Here is a 20,827-nt window from a genome sequence, read left to right as displayed (position 1 = left end):
CTATCTATCTATCTATCTATCTATCTATCTATCTATCTATCTATCTATTGGGGCAGGGTCTCATGTAACCTAGGCTGGCCTGAACTTCTGACCCTCTTGCTTCTACTTCCCAGTACTGGATGGCAGGTGTGTACCATAACTGGCTTATATGGGTGCTGTGGCTAGAACTCGGGGCCTCATGCATGGTAGGTAAACATTCTACCAAGTGAACTACACCCCACCCTCTATTGCACTGTTTCTGAGTCTGTTTTAGGATTCCAGGTACAACTGAGATAGTGCAGTATGCTGCTCTGGGTTTTTCATTAAGTGTAATGCCTCGGTTCACCCGTGTTGGGGTACGTGGGCAGGGCTTGCTTCCTTTGAAGCCTTAACATTATTCTGCCTGACTACTGCACATCTTCTCCATACATTCAGTCACTAAAGAAAATGATTGTTCTGTGGTTTAGCTATTGTAACGATTCTGCAGTGAACGCAGGACTAAAAATCTTTTTGCTGTGCTAACTCTATTGCTTTTGACAGTTGTCCCAAAGTGGGGTTGCTGGAGTGTAGAACAATTCTATTTCTAGTTGCTTATTTGAAAATTTATTTTATATGTGTGGTTGTTTGTGGACGTGTATGTCTGCACATCATTTGAGTGCCTGGTGCCTGCAGAAGACAGAAGAAGGCATCATATCCTCTGGAACTGGGCTTATAGGTGGTTGTGAGCTCTCATGTGGGTGCTGGGAATTGGACCTGGGTCCTCTGGAAAAGCAGTCATTGCCCTGAACTGCTGAGGAAACCCTCCATCCCCTAGATGTCTATCATTTAAAGAACTCCTGTACAGTTTCCATAATGAATGATTATCCTTCTCACCATACTTGTTACCACTTACCTTTTTAATAACAGTCATTTTAACAGATGTCTCATTGTAGTTCCAGCTTGCATTATCTAAATGATTAATGATCTCATATATAGAAAACCCTAAAGACTTCATTAAAAACATGTTAGTACTGGTAAGCAAATTCAGTAAAGTTGCAGGATACAAAATCAATACAGCAATCAGTAGTGTTTTTACAATTTAACAGTGAAATATTGGAAAAAAAATCAATAAAACAACCATATTTACAATAGCTTATAAAGTACTTTATCCGAGGTTTAATCAGAGGTAAAAGATTATACTTGAAAACTATAAAAATATCTGAAAGAAATTGATGGTGCTGACATAAAGAAGTGGAAATGAATGAACGTCATAGATTAGAATTAATATTGTTAAAGTGCCCATATAACAAGTGTCTGTAGGTTTAGTGAAATTCCTGACACAACTGTAATGACATTTTTCATAAAAATTTTAAAAAATTCTAAAATTCATATAAGGAACAATAGACTTGGAAAAGCCAACGATTTTGAATGAAAAGAGTAACACCTGGTACTTCCTGCTATGTGATTTTAAAACATGTACTATAAACTGTTCTGAACTATACACTGTTTTTAAAACATTTACTATAAACTCTCATGTGATCAAGACAACACAGGCCTAGAATAAAGACATACTGACCCATGGAATAGGGTAGAAAGTCCAGAAATAAACACGTATTTGTTTATTTGATTTTCAACAAAGCTGTTAAGAACAAACAGTGGAAACTCAACAATCTTGTCAATACTAAGTTTGGGGAAAATAAATATCTACAAGCAGCCAGGCAAGTGGAGGGCCTGGGACACCAACCGAGTCACAGAACCTTCAACCTATGCTTTATCCTGCCTACAAGATGTGCTGGGGTAAGGTGGCACAGAAATTGTGGGCGTGGCTACCCAATACTGTTCCAGACTGAGGCTCATGGCATGAGAGGGAGCCCACCCCTGACACTGCCTGGAGGGCCAGGAACCAGAAGCTAGATAGCTCCAAAGACCTAGAGTAGAACAAAACATGAATGGCAGAAAAAAATAAGTCAATGGAATGATGCCTAATGACATGCTGCTATACTCAGCATATCATATCACTGGTGCCTAGCTCAGTTGTCATCAGAGAGGCTTCATCCAGCAACCAACGGAAACACATGTGTAGACCCACAGCCAAACATTAGGTAGAGCCTGGGAAATCCTTCAGAAAAAGAGGAAGGATTGTTGGAGGCAGAGGGGTCGAGGGCAGCACAAGAAAACCCACAGAATCTGGGCTCGCAGAGACAGAACTGCCAATCAGGGAGCCTGCATGGGACTGACTTAGGCTCTCAGAGCATATGTTACGGTTGTGTAGCTTGGTGTTCTTATGGGACTCCTAACAGTGGGAGCATGAGCTATTTCTGCTTTTGTTCCCTGCCCGCGGGACCCTTTCCTTCTACTGGGTTGCCTTAATATGAGGGGTAGTGCCCAGTTTTACTGCAATTTGATATGCCATGGCTGGTTGATTTCTTTGGGAGGCTGCTCTTTTTTGAAAAGAAACAGAGGAGAAGTGGATAGGGGGCAGAAAGAGGGGAGTTGGGAGGGAGAGACTTGGAGATGAAAAACTGCATGATGTTTATCTGGACAGTGACTCTTTAGATTGAATCCTGGAAGTTTAGGGAACACAAGCAAATGGGGCAATAACCAAACTTGTCAGTTTCTGCTCAGCAAAAGAAACAACAGAATGATGAGCAATTCATAGGACAAAGAAAATATTCCCCAATTATATATCAGCTAATGGGAAAAGTGTCTGAAGAATTCAATAACTCAATAGCAAGAAAACAAATACACTGGATTTTTAAAAACAGACCGAGGATCAAAAGAAACATTTTGCAGGAGAAAACATATAAATGGCCAACACAGATATGAAAGAAATTTCTCTTGGTAATTTATTCACTACTTATTTATTTGTGCGTGTGTGTAATATATATACTCTTTGTAATGGGGTTTGATAAAATTTGATAAAATATTGAATATAGCCAATACACTTGGCAAAATCAGATGAGAAATAATTCTCAAATGAAGAAACATTGCTAGATATTGATGGTTGTTACAATTGCAAAAAAATATTAATAATAATTGAAAGGACCTAAATGTCCAACTATAATAGTTTGGCTAAAAATGACAGTCCATTCACTGGGTGACAAAGCCACCATGATTAAACACAGGCCGATCAGTTTGAGAAACAGAGGAAATGCCTACCACGGTGTATACCATGGTATACTCCAGAGAGGAGATAAGGGATTGGCAACCATTGTGAGTTCATACTCCATACCTCACCTGATGAAGCTGGGATCCTATTCATCTGTTTACAGCCGCGTCAGAGGTCAGTGGACGCGCTTGATGCTCACCTGGGTGGCCCTACTGAGAGGAATACAGGCACCTTCAAATCTACCACCTGTTGTATTCTGATTTATTTTCTAGAGATTCATGTTCATTTAGGCTCTCTTAGTCAGATATAGCTTAGAGCCCTCATGTCATGGACAGTCTTCTCATTGATTTTGTTTTTTTCTCTCTGTGCTGTCAACATTTTACAAACTACCAAGTTACAAAACTAGCTGTATTGGTTTGCTTTCTCTTGCTGTCATAAACACTATGACCAAAAACAACTTGGGAGGAAAAGGTTTACCCTTCTACATCCCAGTCCATCATTGAGCGAAGCCAAGGTAGGAACTCAAAAGCAGGAACCCAGAGTCAGGAACTGAAGCAGAGGCCAGGAAGAAGCGCTGCTCGCCAGCTTGTTTCTTCAGTTTGTTTTCTTATATATAATGGGACGCCTGTCTCAGGAGTGGCAACCCTCAGTGGGCTGGGCCCTTCCACCTCATTATCAGCTCCAAAGGCTTGCTTATAGGACAACCTGCTGGGGGCATTTTCCCAGTTGAGGTTCCCCCTTCTCAGATGACTACAGATTGTATCAAGTTGACAAAACAAACAAAAGCAAGCCAGAAAACAAAAACAAAACAAAACAAAACAAAACCAAACCCTAGCACACTAGCGTAGCATATATGCTAATCAATAAAAAGCAGCACAAAGCAGTGAGCACAGCTGTCAGCAACAGCAGGTAGACCTCAGCTGAGCAGCTGAGCATTGTGAGACATCCTCCTCTGCCTTAGTGATTAAGGATAGGCTCTATCCTCCAGCCCTCAGTCACACTTCACCAGCAAACCCAGAACTATTATACTGTTAGGAATTGATGTGTTCTTCTGTGGATAGAGAAGCAAAGTTTTAATGAGACAGTCATTTTCACACACTGAAAGCTGTTTCTTCATAAAACTCCAATAACCAAGATAAGTAAGGTTTCCAACAAGTTACATTAGGAAATCTGCACAGAGTTCTTAATGAAGTGGCAAAGATAATTACAGACTTCTAATTAACTACTTAATTGCTATAAATTAGTAAATCTCCCAGCTTGGCTAGCTTTTACTGAGTTTTGTTACTGAAAAAAATAAAATTAAAAACTCCACAACATTCTCTTCAACTTTCTCATTATACGGTCAGTGTAGTTAACCATTTACTCACACCACTGACCTTTTAAAATAGATATACTTAATTATTCTTGTTACCTATTAGTTTCAGTTTTCAAAAAGAAAAAAAAAATGGCTTCATCAGGCAACCGGCACCTTAGCTTACACCTTGGACCTATGCAAATTATGGAACACTGAGTCACAGGCCCTTGAGACTAATGCGGCCTATTTCTTAAGTAGATGGGAAACCATCTCTAACTCTATTACCAGGAGAGGGAAATTATTAGCTAATGCTTTATGATACATTCTGAGCCTTGTTATGCATTAATGCATCTTTTCTCATTATCGTCTCCTCATTATAAAAGAGATAAGTGCAGCTGTAACAGGACAATTGCCACCTGCAATTAAGCCACTGAAGGGGAAAACGTTAAAAATCCAAAGCAACTTTTAGAGCACCGAGAAAGGTTAGTCAATGGGCACTAAGTGACAGCAAGAGAAATAGGAAGTTCTCCAGTAGCCAGAGTGTGCTCTGCGTGTCTATGGGTGAGAGAAGGAAGCTTGCAGATTTCACGACAAAGGAAAGTTAAGTGTTTGAGGAGAGGGATGTGTTTATTGCACAACATGTGTGTGTCTGAAAACAGAGCATGTTCCTCTCTAAATACGAGGCAGCAAGCAGAGGGCCGAGTGGGTCTCACCAGGTGCTCTGTGTATGTACTACGTCTTCCAGTTTACTGTTTGCGATGGCTATTTTTGTTTGCCATCTCCACCACATCGACAACTAACTAAAATCCAAACATGGAGGGGCACACGGATGAGGGAATTTTGCTGAATTTGAAATGGGAAGATCCGCTTCCAATCCGGATCTTTTAGGCGGGCAGTCACACTTCTAGTGCGGATTTTTGAGATGTGAAGAGCCACCTCTAATCTGGGCCACCCCTGCTGGAAGTTAATATAAGGACAGGGAAGAAGGAAGTTTGCTCTTTGCCTGCTTGCTCTTGCCCTGCTAGGAAGTCCATTCCTTCACTGGCATTAGGACCTACTTTGACCTGATAAGCTAGGATCAGATGGAAGGGGAGGAGGACCTCCCCCATCAGTGGATTTAGAGAGGGGCAGGGAGGAGATGAGGGAGAGAGGGTGGGATTTGGAGGGAATGAGAGAGCAGGATAATATAAAAAATAAAAATTTATTTAAAAATAAGAAAAAAGAAAAACTTTACATTAAAAAAAAAAAAAAGAAAGAAAACCAGGACCTACTTTTTTAGAATTTTGGCATCCACTGAAGACCAGCGAAACATCCAGCTTTGTAGACTGAAAAATTACCGGATTCTTGGGCCTTTCTTTCATAGGCCGCCATTGTTGGATTAGCTGGATTGCAGCCTGTGTGTTTTTATGGGATTCCTGTGTGTGTAAGCTAGTGGGTCTCTTATTCTTACGCCTTCTCTTGGGCTGTTTTCCTTGTGTTTGTTTTACCCATTATAAGATGTTACTTTTTGTTTCATTTTATTTTATATATATATTATTATTATTATTATTATTCTCCCTTAAAACCTGTTTTTAACTAATGAGAGACAGGAAGGGAGAGGCTTTGGATAGGAAGGGAGTGGGTAAGAAGTGGGGGTGGGGGGGGTTGGTCTAGTGCTGCCATGTATTCAGATAATAAATACTGGTGTGGAAGATCTGGTTGCAGTCCGGAAGAGTATATTCTCATGTACACTCAATGATATTGCATAAACTTTGCTCTCCAATAGTTTCTGATTGGAAAAATAAAGTTGCTGACAGCCAATTACTGGGCAGAATAGAGGCAGGCAGAGCTTTGGTCCGGGCTGGGGGTCTCGGAGAGAGAGAGGTGAAAGGAGAGAGAAGGAAGATGATGGGGGAGGAGGATGTGGCATGGAGCAGACCTAGCCCAGACAGGGCGTCTTATTGGCAAGTAACGGAGAATACAGCTGGGAGATAATCAGACCAGCTTAGAGAACTAGCTTAAATCATACTTGCCCAGTTACTGTGCTAACGTGGTTTAAGTAAATATGTTGGTCTCTGTCTCAATTATTGAGGGGCTAGCTGGGCTAGTAGAACCTTTAAGAGTTTAGTAAATATTCAACAAAAGGGAAGGGTAGAAGGGAAAACCATGATCAGGACATAGTATGTGAGGGAAAACTATATTTTCAATAAAAGAAAAAAAAAACCCACAAAGAACAAATGTTCACAGGGAGGAAAGAGTTTATTTCATCTTACAGTTTATAGTCCCTCATCCAGGGATTCAGGACAGGGACTCATAGCTAAACTTTGGGCAGAGTGCAAGGAACCTGATGAAAGAAGGGGAGATAGAAAGACCTGGAGGGGACAAGAGCTCCACAAGGAGAGCAACAGAACCAAATAATCTGGACACAGGGGTCTTTCCTGAGACTGATACTCCATCCAAGGACCATTCATGGAGATAACCCAGAACCCCTGCACAGATGTAGGCCATGGCATTTCAGTGTCCAAGTGGGTACCCTAGTAATGGGAACAGGGACTGTCTCTGACATGAACTGATTGGCCTGCTCTTTGATCACCTCCCCCTGAGGGGGAGCAGCTTTACCAGGCCACAGAAGAAGACAATGCAGCCACTCCTGATGAGACCTGATAGACTAGGATCAGTGGACTGAGGGAGGGGCATGGGTGGAGAAGAGGGAGGGAAAGTGGGATTGGGAGGAGAGGAGGGAGGGAGCTACAGCTGAGATTCAAAGTGAATAAACTGTAATTAATTAAAAAAAAATGTCCCTACAGGTTTGCCTACAGGCCAACAGGGGCTTCTCGTCCTGACGTTCTCTCTTCCCAAACAACTCTAGCCAGTATCAAGTTGACATTAAAAAGGAGCCAGCATCTGTGCATTCTTTTGTGCCTGCTTAAAAATTATTTCAAATTAAACAATGTTTTTAACTTACTGGTTTAGCGAGGCTTGAAACAACAGTTCATCGACCCCTTTTTGGCAGCTGTGGGAATGAAGAATTGTATGGAGCAAAGGCAATGTGAGTTCCGTGGCTCTGTGGGAGGGATCGGCGCTTCTTTCACAAGCTGCACGGTAGTGCCGGACAGTGCTGCACTGCTGTCCTCCCTTGGCTTCACGAATGGCCACTGCTAGCAAGCGCTGCTTCCATCTGCCCTGCTTGCAGTTAGTGCTGTAGTTCATGAATGGTGCAATCTAGAGAGGAAAGTGAAGCACCTTGCCTTAGGAATGCTCTGAGAATCGTTCCCGTGGGCAATAGAAGTGTGACTACTGTTGGTGTCCCTTTATGTGTCCTAGCAGTGTGATATGGGGGCGATCCAAGTCTGGATGTTTTCTTTCTGCGGAGGGAGTGGTTAAATAAAAAAATATGCAAAAGTCGGACCAACAGGGTGGCTCAGCGGGCAGGGGGATCGGCATGCAGGACTCACAAGCTGAGCTTGGCTCCCAGATTCCTACAAAGTGGCAGGCGAGAGCTTACTCACTACGGTTGTCCTCTGCTGCATGTCACACACGTGCACACACACACACGCACACGCGCGCACACACACACATGCACGCACACACCATCAAACTAAGTAAGTAAATATTTTTTAAAATGCAAAAGTGGATGAAATCTGTTTTAGACTTGTTTGTAAATACTTGCCTGTGGTGCCCATAAGAGTGGGACCAAGAGGGCCGGAGCTGAAAAGGAGTATCAGTACTTTGTTTCATGTCCTGTGTAGACCTGGAAAGTCATTGAATTCTTTAGGTCTCAGTTTTATTATCCTCACTTTACTTACTTAGGGAGTGTTGAACAGTTTGCATAAATAATGCATATCCATCCCCGAGGAGGTTGTTTCTGATTTGATTAGGGTTTAAATTAACGTTACTGACTAGGACAACATGCCTGTCAATATCTGGGATGAGATAACCCTTTCTTCTAAAAGTTAAGTAGAGACAGTCTTTAAAACTGTTCCCAGTCCCCCTGACCCCACCCCCGGCAATGGGGAAAAAGATACCTTATCGGTGGTGGTGTTCTGTCAGTCACAGGCAAAGCAGTCCTTCATGCTGGCTTGATGGCCTGTTTTATACCTAGGACACAAAAATCAAATCAAACCAAATCCAGGCAGCATAGTGTGGGAGGGGGAAGACAGATCTGGGGGCCACCGTGCCACCTCCAGGCCTGCCCTCTGGTGCACAGCACAGGTGGTCTACAGGAGGATGCTGTGCAGAGGCCCGCCAGCCATGTGGCCAATGAGATGCACCACTGTATGCAAGTAGATGGCGGACAGGTAGGAGAGGAAGAGAAAAAGAGAGATGGAATGGGAGGCTTGAGAGTTGTGAACGGCCAGCCCTGCTACCCCAGGCCATGGTGAAGTCCCAGCCTGAGCAGCCTTGAGGGCCATGTCTGGATCCTCAGTCTGTGGCTACACAGTGGCAGGGGTCAGTGTTGATGTCCATGGCTCCTATTACCACTAGAGGACGTGGGGACATCCCTGGTGGGGGAGCATGGGGATGGCAAGAGGCTGTGCGGGACTCGGCCACCTTCACTGGCTGCTGCACCAGAGGCAACACTTGGGAGAGCCGGCCCTGCAACTTACCTGCGCAGCAGACCACAGCTGGCTCTGCTGGAGGGGTTGGGTGAGCCAGCCCTGAGGGCATGAGTGTGGGAGAGCTGACCCTGCCACTCATCTGCCGTGGGGTGGCACGGGTGCAGAGGAGATGCCCCCTCCACCTCAGGCAGTCAGGAAGGGGAGAGCTGTCTCTGCACCTCGCCTGGACAGCACAGCAGAGCCAGCCCTGGTGGTGTGGATGCAGGGTGGGTGCAGATGAGCAGCCCAAGGGCGTGAGACAGGGAGAGCTGGTCCCAACACCCTCTGCTGGGAGGTGGTGTAAGTGCAGGGATGATGACATTCTACCTCCTTCCTTGAGACCTGTGGGACAGCTGGCCCCAAGGACATGAGGGCAGGAGAGCTAGCCCTACCCCCTCACTGGCTGTAGCACTTGGGAGGTCTGGCCCTACACCTCATCTGGGCCACACAGTGGAGCTGGTCCTGATGGCAAAGGCACAGGTGAGCGAGCCTTGAGGACATGAGAGTGGGAGAGCGGGCTCTGTTTCCCGACGATGGTGGCATTGGTTGACAAAACTGGGGCAGTGCTGGAGAGCTCTCCCTGGTGGTGTGGATAAGAGAGAGCCGATGCCCTGACCAGCTTGGCTACCACCAAGGCCCAGCTCCAGGACTCTGAGCTGTCTACCCTCATGTCTCTATTATTTGTGAACCGTCAGGACATGTGAAAAGGCTAGTCTTGTTGATCTAAAGCTGCCAGGTCTCCATGACACAGCGTGACAACAGGGTAACTGGGAGGAGTCCTGGTGAGAATCCATTATTGATGGTGTCACAGAAGCCAGAGACCTTGAACGGGACTGATGACTCATTGAAAGGAACATTTGCAAGTGAAGATCTGTGGACAGAGGGGTTTACTGTGAGACACAGCGTCACACACAGCTTCCACGATGAAATGTTTTCTATGCTTGTGTGTGTGTGTTGCATTTTACGGGGGAGGTTGGAAGCGTGAAGGGCAGCTATGAGGGGATGGGGGAAGTGGGACTGGGGTGCATGATGTGAAACTCACAATCAATAACAAGTTTTTTTTTTTTTTTTTAAAGTTCCCAGCAAGGGAGAGAAGAACAAGCTGGTGGGGTCCAGGGTATGTCCTTTCCAGTGTTGCTCTGGTGGGACTCCCTAACTCCTAGGCTCTGCTGGAATGTAGCCTCAGCCCTGGGCTCAATGGCCAGGTGTCTCTACAGTGAATCAGTGTCTGGCCTGGGCATCTACATAACCAGGGGATGAAGCTTTCTCAAACATCAGGCTCTACAACTCGCTCTTGGCAAGGTTCTGGGCACATTCATCATCACCACAGATCTTCTTCTTCTTCTTGTTGGTCTTTTTATTTTTTTTATGTTAATTACAGTTTATTCACTTTGTATCCCAGCTGTAGCCCCCTCCCTCCTCCCCTGCCAACTCCACTCTTTCTCCCTCATTTCCTCCCATGACCCTCTCTAAGTCTACTGATAGGGAGGTCCTCCTCCCCTTCCCTCTGACCCTAGCTTATCAGGTCTCATCAGGACTGGCTGCATTGTCTTCCTCTGTGCCACAGATCTTCTTTTCCAGGTACCACTGTCATCTGGACACTGCAATGTCACCTTGGCAACTTCTCCAGCTTATTGGCCTTGACCATGTGAACCCAGGATGGCATGTCAGCCTGCCCTGAGCATCCTTCTCCTACAGTCCCTCGTACATCAACATTAAATTCAGGTCAACTTGGGGGCTGTATGTAGCGTCTAGATTTTTCAACTCCCTTTCAGCTAACTCCTGAGGTTCACAGAGAGCAGGATCTAAGCTGAGGCCATGTCCAGTGCTGCACCTGTGAGGTTTATGGAAATCTAGGGAAGTTCCAGTTGGGTCTTATCAAACTGGGAAGGAAATTTTCTCTCTTCTATTCTGTTGGAAGAATCAGAGGACACACGGGGCTAAATTAAAACCATGGGTTTAGGCGTATTTCCTATAGCACTTTAAAAATTATTTATTTTTATGTACATTTGGTGTTTGGCCTACGTATATGTCTGTGTGAGGGAGTTGGATCCACTGAAACTTGAGTTACAGATGGTTGTGAGCTGCCATGAGGGTGCTGGTTTCTCTGGAAGAGCAGCCAATGCTCTCAACTGCTGAGCCATTTCTCTAGCCTGCTCCTATATCTTCAATGTGCAAAACAGTGCTTTAGCCTTTTGTTTTAGATCTATTTTTTTATCATTAAGTGTGAGGGGAGGAAGAGAGAGAAAGGGAAGGAGAGGGAGAGAGAGGAGGAGGAGGAAGGGGGAGGGAGGAAGGGGGGAGAGAGAGAGCGTATGCACACACTTCGGTACAGGTGTCCTCAGAGCCTGGAGGTGTCATATCCCCCTGGATCTGGAGTTACAGGAAGTTTTGAGCCACCTGACATGGGTACTGGGAACCAAACTTGGGTCCTCAACAAGAACAGCACATGTTTTTAACCAATGAGACATCTCTTCAGTTGATTATTTCTTGCTTTCTTCATTTAAGGAATCCATGCCTTTTATCTATAAAAGTCACGCAAATTCCTTAAATAAAATATCAAATTATAAATTCAAACTATAGTAAGTGCTACAAATTCATAAGACTTTAAAATAGCTCCCAAAATTATCTTTAAAGATGAAAAAACTGAGTTTGGGAATGCTAAATAATGACAAAGCCTCACTCCAGGAATAAGCTTGCAATTTATACTAAAAACTACCTGACTCTGCACTTGTATAGGCTATTAAGTGTGGCTTTGTACACAGTGAAGGTAGACTGTGTCCATAGACTTTTGAACCTCTCTGCGGTATTGAGGAGGAGGGGGAAAGGTAGGGAACACCTGTCTCTCTGACCCCATTCCTGGGCCATGTTTCCCTTCCTTTGGGGTGTTGAGGGGGTCTGACAGTGCCCCGCCGTCCTCACAGAGAGGCTCAGGCCCATTGGTTAGGTTCCATTCTCCTTGGCAATGGGGCACTAAGGAAGCAAATGGAATTAAGGTTGTTTATCAAACACCCTGAAAATAAGAAAACACCCTGAAAATCAGAATGCCCGTATTTTCCTGCATCTTCTAAGTGGGCTGAATGAGAGTCCTTCACAGGGAGGAAGACAGGGAAGAGAGGGAACCAACAAGAAAGCAGTTTGGCGAGGGCTGGGCTGATGTTGCTGGTTTTGAAGATGAAGGAAGAGTCAGGCCACTGAGGGCAGGCACCTCCACAAACTGGAAAAGTCAGTAGGGCAAGCTGTGCCCTGTGACCAGCAGAAGAAACTTCTTTCCTTCCTTCCTTCCTTCATTCATTCATTCATTCATTCATTCATTCATCCGTTCATTCATTCATTCATTCATTCACTCATTCATAGATGAGGAAAGGCCCCAAGATATTTATTTGTTATATTTATTTTTAAATTCTAATAATTTCATACATGACTACTGTATTTAAATTATTTCCACTTCACCCTTTCCCTCTTCCAGCCCCTCTCATGTTCCCCCATTCCCTCTCAAATTCATGACATTTTCTTTGCTATTGTTACACACACACACACACACACACACACACACACACACACACACTTAAACCTATGTGTATATAAACACAGCCTGCTGAGTCCATTTAGTGCTGCTCATCTCTGTATATGTTTATGGCCACTTGGGATTGGATAATCTGTCCAGGGGCTTCTCCCTGGGGAAGAGTGATTCTTCCTCTTGTAGGAGACATAAATTGCCCATAGCTCCATTAGGACTGAGGCCTTCTGAGATTTTCTCTGGCAACATTGAAATTTTGGGATATTAACTGTCATTGTGCAGGTCTTGTTTAGCTTATCACATTGTTAAGACTTCAGGGAGTGCATCTCCACATCATGGAGAAGACCATATGGTCCTCTCACACTCTTTCCACCCTCTTGTGTGCGGTCTCCTGACCTTTAGGAGTAGGGGTTGTGCTGCACATGTATGATTTTGGAGTGGGATCCTACAGTCAGTTGCTCTCTACCTTTTGACCACTTGTGAATTTTTTGTGACGGTCTCCGTCTGCTTGTTGATGAGTTGTGATGGCTGTACTTATCTGTGAGTGTAAGGACACATATTTAGAACGCAGTTGGAAAAATATACTGATTTTGGAATCCCCTGACCAACAGAAGCTCCATTTCTGGCACTGGGGATTTTGTTAGTCTTTGCCTCTTGGGGGAATGGTATAACATTATTTAAATTATATATGTATACACATATGTATTTAAAGACAAAATAATACACTTTCTAGAGCATTTTCAAACATCCTTAGTATTCTGTATCTTAGTAGTATGTTCCCCTAGGGTCCATGAGTGAACCAGGCACAGATAGTTGTGTAGGTATACAGTACCAGGCACAAATTCTCTTTTACTGAGTAGAACATAAGTCCAATTAGCCATCCCCAAGATATAAGTGACACTGCTGTGTTCTTGAGGATACCTTACCATGTTGGTTGCTGTGACTTACAGTTGGGTAGGACTATTGTTATTTTCCTTGATAGCTTGCATAGAACCTTCAGATACTATGAGAACTGCTCCTGATGGAGGAGACTTCCAGGTCAACTCCATCTCTATTCCTCCAAGGCCAGTGCCTAAAGTATGCGGTGTACCACAAGACCCTTCAGCGATAGGTTCTTACCTTAATGTTCTAGAAGGTGAAGAAGGCCACCAGCAATAGTATCGACTTGTTTTGAGAGTTTCTTGGAACTCCCTGACCAACAAAAGCACCGTTTCGGGCACTGGGGCTTTTGTTAGTCTTTGGCTCTTGGGAAAATGTTATAATATTATTTAAGTTATATATATATATATATATATATATATATATAACTTAAATAAATATATATAACTTAAGTTATATATATGTATATATAACTTAAATAATATATATATATACACACACACATACGTATTTAAAGACAAAATAATACATTTTCTAAAGCATTTTTAAACATCCTTAGTATTCTGTATTTTCTTCTTCTCTCTCCTTCTCTCTATGTTTCTCTTTTCATCCACCCCATTTCCCTTTTTCCATTTCTCCCTTCATAACAGCCAAGTTCTACTTTCTACTCCTGTCTCTAGAGTTCATTCTCCCAGAACTGCCATGTGCTCCTTTTACTTCCCTGGTTTCTGCAGTTGGTGAGACTCATGTAGAATGATACCTGCATCCTTGGATCATAAGAGTGTGCTGTTTCTGTCCACTAATTTGTGCGAGTTGATACAGCACCTGGCCGAGGTTGGGCTCAGAATGTGTGTTTGTGATGGGGTGAGAGTCTTGTCCCTCCCATTCCATGTTTACACGAAGGCCCAAGAGAGAACTGACTTTGCACTTACTCATGATGCCCAGGGAGTCCAGCAGCGGACTCAACTCATTCCCTGAGTGTGTACAGTAGCTTTGATGAGCTATGAATTGTGTTTTCAGGTATGAAAGATGCTTCAAAGCTGGTGTATTGGCCACTGAAGTTTTCTTCATATTAAAACAGACACATCTTCATAATGTAATTTGGGGGAGAAGGTGTTTTTTCTTATGATTTGATCTACCTGACGTTGGATATTGGGCTCCTACAGTTGAAGTTGGGCATCAAGCAGGTGACAGGCGAGGCATACGCATGTAGCAAAGTGTCACAGAAGACAGGGCTATCTGGAGGCAGTATAGGACCTTAGTGGAAGTATAGACAGAGTCACAGCTTTAAAAGGCAAAATTTACACACCCACAAACAAAACACAACAAAAGGAGAAATGCTCTCTTCATTCCAGTTATTGGTCCACTAGGTGGCAGTGTAGTGCAAGCAGAGAGAAATGTCTTTTCCCATCTTCTGGCTCTCCTGCAGCTGGTGAAATGCTTCACAGCTGCTTCCAAGGCAGGGGAAAAAATCAATCCTGCAGGGCTGCCAGTGTGCAGAGCAGGGCCACTCTGGACTCAGCTCAGGGCTCGCAGGCCCTAGGAAGGCTGAGCACCTGTACATCAAGTCTTTAGCACTAGCTGTAGGGTCTGTCAAGATGCTTCAGGGCTATAAGGCCTCAGTTCCACATACATGATAATATGAATATTAACATCTTCCATGCAGTGGTGCTATGAAGATATGTAATTTAAAAACATGGGAAGGCAATTACTTCTTTTTTCCTTTCTCTTTGCCAGGGGGAAAAGAAATAGAATTTGTTTGGGATCTGAAATTTATTCTCTAGGCATGCTTGTGATACCATGAACAGTCTTAGAAAGTAAGACAGGTGATACTTGTTCTCTACAAAGCTGTGGTCTGGCAAGGACAATCCTAAGAACTGTCATAGCCTTCCTCTGCTGATGACTGTATTCTCCTCCTCACTTCTCCATCACAATTGAAGCTTATTTCCCATAGGAATGATGTTTAACTTTCATGGAGGGCCTGAAATTCTAGACCAACATTTATGACCTTGACATAGGCTGGAAGTCACGGTGGGCACAGCTGGCATTCAGTTTATGGGTACACAAAAGACTGTTACCCAAATAGCAAAATTCATTATTGCAGAGTCAGAATGTACAAATGTGACCTCATTTTGACAAATACATTTTTGCAGTCATAAATAAGCTAGGATCCTGAGCTAAGGTCACTCTGGATTACCTATGTGGACCCGATATACAAAGGCAGGTATCTGTAGATTCTGACTATAAATTCTAGAAGAGATATGGCCACCTGTCAGAACAAGGATAGAATTTAGGAGAATTCTAATTGACTTTGGTTCATTCCTTTTTGAATTCTCATAGATCTTTTTGCTATCAGCCTAGTTATCCCCAACTTTACATTTCTCGAAACTATAGCCAAAATCTTAGGTCCCTCAGGGATGAGGAGCCCTTTTATCTGTTTTCTGAAATGCAGCCGTTTCCACCCTTGGTGTAGTTCTTATATTCAATGGTCAAGTCCTTTCCAAGTGTCTTAGAGTTCTGTTGCTGTGGTGTAGGCCATGATCAAAAGCAATGGAGGAAGAGACGGTTTACTTTACTTACAATTTCCTTTGAAATATTTTTCTTCTTCTTCTTCTTTTTTTTAATTGGCTACTATCAAAGTAAGTCAAGGCAATCAGGGCAGTTGTGCTCTCTTCATCAGGACAATTCTTTAAGTGAGGTGATTCTAATTTGTGGCAAGTTGAAATTGATAACAAACAGTCCCAAGTGTCTTTTACACTTGTGCCCACTTCCAAGCTGGGGTCCTGTTCGTACGCCCTCTTTGGATGAATGGCTGATTGCTCAATACTCTATTTTCACAGAATGTTCTAAAACCATCACACATCTGAGTCAGGGCCATGCTGAGTTTACTGGGTCCAGGGGAAAGACATGTTTGGAACAATTATATTCCTTCTGCAAATTTTTGAGTTACTAACCAAGTTATTTAAGAATGCATGCTCAATAAACATTCTTTGAGAGCTGTACCTTTGTAAAGAACCAGAAGGCCATGTTTGAGGCGCAAACTACCAACATCTTTCTCCAAAACTGAAGTGCTGCTAGAACAGGTGGATTCTGGGACCCAGCCTGACTCCTGTCCTCATCTCCAAGCCCAGACTGCGCTTCACAGTACCCTGCACATTCCTCACCACCAAGATGCACACAGAGAGTGCCGTCTCCTCCTTGAAGGGCATGGGTCTAGAGGAAAACCCTGCTGGAGCTTTTGAAAGCAGGACATTTGGAGGACTATGAGTTCTGGATGCCTGCATCATGTTTTGAGAGGTAATGGAGTTACCTCTATCCATTGGCCCCATAGTAGCCTCATTCCATTGCAAATGGCATGCTCTAGATGAGTATGGGAGGAAGCTGCATAGACGAGTCTAAAGGCAGCAGTGCCTTTATACAGGGAAGAGCCTGGGTTTCTGGATAAGGAACTCTGTGACAAATGCCGGACAAGTAGCATTGCCCCTAAAGTCAATCTGGTGTTTAGAGGTGATTCTGTTCAGCCTTTTAGGATTAATGCTGCCTAGCATTCAGTGTTTCTTTGTAGATCTGTGACCTCAAGATCTTCATTTCCAGAGCACATAATATCAAACGCTGATTCTCTACAACCCCCTTCCAAAGGCCTTTGCCATATTTTATTTGAAATCATTGTGCATTGGAAGCAAAGAAATCCATCTTTTGTGAGAGATGGCATTTCTAGCCACAATGGGAAACTTTCTTGTTATATTTTCAGTGTTATTGCCAGCATTACAATAAAAAATGACCCAAAATATAGTACCTGGGGGAAGTGCACACTGGAGACCTGTGGGGACAAGGTGTTAAAACACAAGCAAATACTTGCATCATCTGAAGGCCAAGGGGAGAATTCTTCCCTTCCACTCCTAGCCTCTGGCGACTTTATTCCTCGGCCAATGGCTGCATGACTACAGCCTCCGTTTCCATCTTGACATGGTCTACTTAAACCATCCTTGTCCTGACTAGTGACCATGTTTCTTCTAGTATTCTTGAAACTTAGTAGAATGAGACACAGGGTGGAATAGGGCTGTGGGATGGGCCTTGCTCTAGGATGGACCTCGCTCAAAAGCTTCCATTGTCTTGAGAAGCAAAGCAAGCATGTATCCATGCTGAGCTCTGCATGCACACAATCTTAGGAGTGGGGATGTCTGTGGAACTCTTATGGTGGGGGTGGGGTACCTGAGCATCAGAAAGGACTGCTGACCTGAGCTACTTGTGTTAAGTCCCAGAACTGGGCAGGTGATAATGAAATATCAGTTGGCTCAGACAGAAATTTCTATGGCATGTTACAAGGAGATGTATTGTTGGTTTTTAAGAAAGGAATTATTCTATTGTTTTTGTGTGTGTGTGTGTGTGTGTGTGTGTGTGTGTGTGTGTGCGCAGGTGAGGTGTTGAGAACAGAGACAACAGATCCCCATGGAGCTGGAGTTACAGGGGGCTTTAAGCTGCCCCACATATGGATGCTGAGCATAGACCTCAGATCCTCTGTAAGAGCAATTCGTGCTTGTGACTACTGAAATATCTCTCCAGCTCACTTATTACTAGTCTTGAATATCAGAGCACTTTACTAGAAAAGGATGAATTATTTCAAGATGGAAGTTATAGTAATTAGAGCAACATGAAAACAATAGGAGATAACATACAGTAAACTAAATGTTTTAACTGGCATAGTCTGTTAGGTTTTGTTCTCTTTACTAATTTCTGGAGAAATCCTTGACCACTTGGGAATGGATTTCCTCTGAGCCCTTATGTGGTGGCTGGGGAAATTGCTTTCTGATCCTCCCATCTTTATGTCTGTTGTGGAATATTTTTACTTCTTAGCCATAATCACCAAAGCTTAGCTTTTATGTAATAAAATGACAGGGATTTCTCAGCAAAGGTTCGTCCTGTAATGGAGGCAGGAAAAGGCCAGCCTGCTTGCTGTGGGCACTAACAAGGGACGACCTCAGGTTTCTTTCTCATGCGCACATTCTGTCTGCACCTCCTGAGTTTATTCTCTGCTCCATCAGTTGACTCTTGTTCCTCTCAGCACCGAGGCCCTGGGGAAGTTTTCAAGAGCCGTGACTCACCCCCTCCTCCTTTTGGCATGCAAGGAGAGACTTTCTAAGTAGATCATAGCTAAATATTGATTTTCTATTAAATAGAAACATAAATACCATTTTGTTTCCTGTGTAAACTATTAAACATCCTCTCTGGCTGGAGCAATCCAAGGCTATGATTTCCGCTGTTGCTCAAAGCTGAAGCTCACCACTAAGGAAAAAAGGTGAGATGGCACACAGTAGACACTGGACAGGACTACCACACCTTGATGAGAACTGACAATTTTGAGTCTGTTTTTCAGGTACCAGCCAGTGAGATGTTACTTGAGAGCTTGTCAATTGCTTGAGTAAAGAAAACAGCGATGAATACAGACTTCTGAAAAGGCATGAAATATTCTAAACATCAGAGTCACAAAAGAAAAATATCCCGTCACTGGAATGCTGCTGCTCATGAATAGGTCAGCAGAGTTCAGGTGAGGCACCTGGCATTCAGGTGCAGCACGGAGGGTTGCGACAATTTGCCATCACTATAACAAACTCATTGAAATAACCCAATTACAAAGAGAAGAGACTTATGGTGACTCAGTTGATCATGTTGCTGTGGGTACATGATAAAGCAACATATGCTGAGAATACGTACTATCACTCACCTAATAAAATAAAAGATGTTAAAGAAACCGGGATCAGAGGCAGGTGGATGTCTGAGTTCAAAGCCAGACTGTTCTACAGAGTGGGTTCTAGGATAGCCAGGGTGACACTGAGATAACCTGTCTTAAAAACAAACAAACAATTTGATTTTCAAATATCAGATATTAATTTGGAATAAGGTAAGGTTCTCCTAAAACATTTGAAAACCCATTAAGCCAATGGATCTGACAGCTTTCCCATGAATAGTAATGGGAACATACCTTGTTAGGTATTTTCTGTTAACTACATTTAGGCAGTTTGTAGCTTCTGATCAGTGTGTAGGCATTGCAAACACTGGTTGTAATGGGGTTTTCGTAGACTTTACTTGAGAGAGGTGAGTATAAAGCCTTTTGTAGTCATCATCATGATGGTGCTGCTCAAGTGCAGGTCCAGAACAGCACAGCTTTGGATTCCTAGAGCATTTGGTAACCTGTTGTGGGTTTGTTTTTTTTCTGTTGCCAAAAGAAAACTGCTTTTCCACTAATTCATGCCTTTTAAGCATTTTAAATATGACAATATTTATAAATGTGTGGTTTGGAGGAATTGTTTAAATTCTTTTTCCTAATTTTCTTTCTTCAGGATAGATTATTTCAACAAGTAATTTGTAGTGATGACTGTGTTGACTTCAATTTTGGAGTGTAGTAGCTGTGTTAGAGTAACCATGGTCTTATTGAAGCCAACACAGAACTTGCTGCTGTGTTTTTTCTTCGGTGATAAATAAAATACTTACATAATTAAAAAAAAAAAAAAAAACAAACAAACAAACAAACAAAAGCCAGAAAAACATTAAAAAGAACACAGAATCCCACATTCCCTTGAAGGCATACCCTTAATGACATCAGACCTCTCACATGGACCTATTTCTTAAAAGTTGTATTTCCCAATGGCACCACTCTGCTGACCTTCATGTATGAGCCTGTGGTGGGACTTTGGACATCAACATACAGAAGAAGGCATGACCTCACAGCTGGACCTTCACCAGCTGTCTCCCAGCAGCCACAGAGCTGAACAGCCAAGCCTCATGGTTTTGCCTCTCGTCCCCTGAGCTTTCCAACCATTCTGTTCTTTTCATACAGAAAACCAGTAGGCAAAATTTAGCTCCATGTAAAGAATTTTTCCAATACTGTTGTCCAAAAATAGAGCTGACTTTCTCCAGAAGCAGTCTCCACCCTGCACCTCTTAAGGAGTCCCAGCTGAGGCTTAATAACCTGTTGTAAGGTAATTGGAAAGGGGATTAACCCAGTAATTAAGGAAATAAGCATTGGAATATAAAAGATTTAAGTTAAAAGTCTCTCTCTAAGTAGATGTTTTATTTTGAGTGGTTGGTAGTTTCTGGGGGCTGAATGGCCTAGTTTTGAAAGGCTGATCTGCTACTCGTAACTGTGCAAGCTTGGATGTTCTTACACCCATCTACAGAGCTCACTGATTTCACCTGTGAAATGTGGGCAGAAATTGTGTGCTATTTCTAGTAATGAGGGAGAACTGAGCCAGTCAGAATGCATAAGCCTTTCCTTCAGAGACCATCACCTGGAAGCATTTAAATTGGCTAACATAGCCCCCTCCCCCAAAACAGCCCCACCAACTAGGTCCAAGTACTCACATACCTGAGCCAGCCCTCCCTTGTGACCTCCCCCAAAATAAAAGTGGAAGAAGAAAAAAAAGTCCAGTTTTTGTTGCCCACATATTCCTGGAGTCAAATTCTCAGTGCTAGCCCCTTAAACAAAACAGTCC

The 20,827-nt window shown here is 43.3% G+C and overlaps 1 protein-coding gene across 4 annotated transcripts in view; it reads left to right on the top strand.

Annotated features, from left to right (window-relative positions):
* The window catches only part of Cd55 (CD55 molecule (Cromer blood group)), a 58,526-nt gene extending 39,775 nt beyond the window's left edge, over positions 1 to 18,751 (top strand). Inside the window, exons 10-11 of one of the 4 annotated variants that reach the window (XR_008719547.1) lie at positions 10,015 to 10,055; positions 10,520 to 10,541. The gene's annotated coding sequence lies outside the window, so the exon portion shown is untranslated. Of the gene's footprint in view, positions 1 to 10,014; positions 10,056 to 10,519; positions 10,542 to 18,711 lie in introns of those variants that run through there. The other 3 variants (XR_008719546.1, XR_008719544.1, XM_055602296.1) reach the window with 3 other exon arrangements.
* The last annotated feature ends 2,076 nt before the right edge of the window (positions 18,752 to 20,827 follow it).

This window comes from Psammomys obesus, unplaced genomic scaffold (assembly GCF_907164565.1).
Source record: "Psammomys obesus unplaced genomic scaffold, mPsaObe1.curated_primary_1811, whole genome shotgun sequence".
Taxonomy (NCBI): Eukaryota; Metazoa; Chordata; class Mammalia; order Rodentia; family Muridae; genus Psammomys; species Psammomys obesus.
Note: the sequence above shows the minus strand (reverse complement) of the source record. Positions and strands in the feature narration are given on the sequence as shown.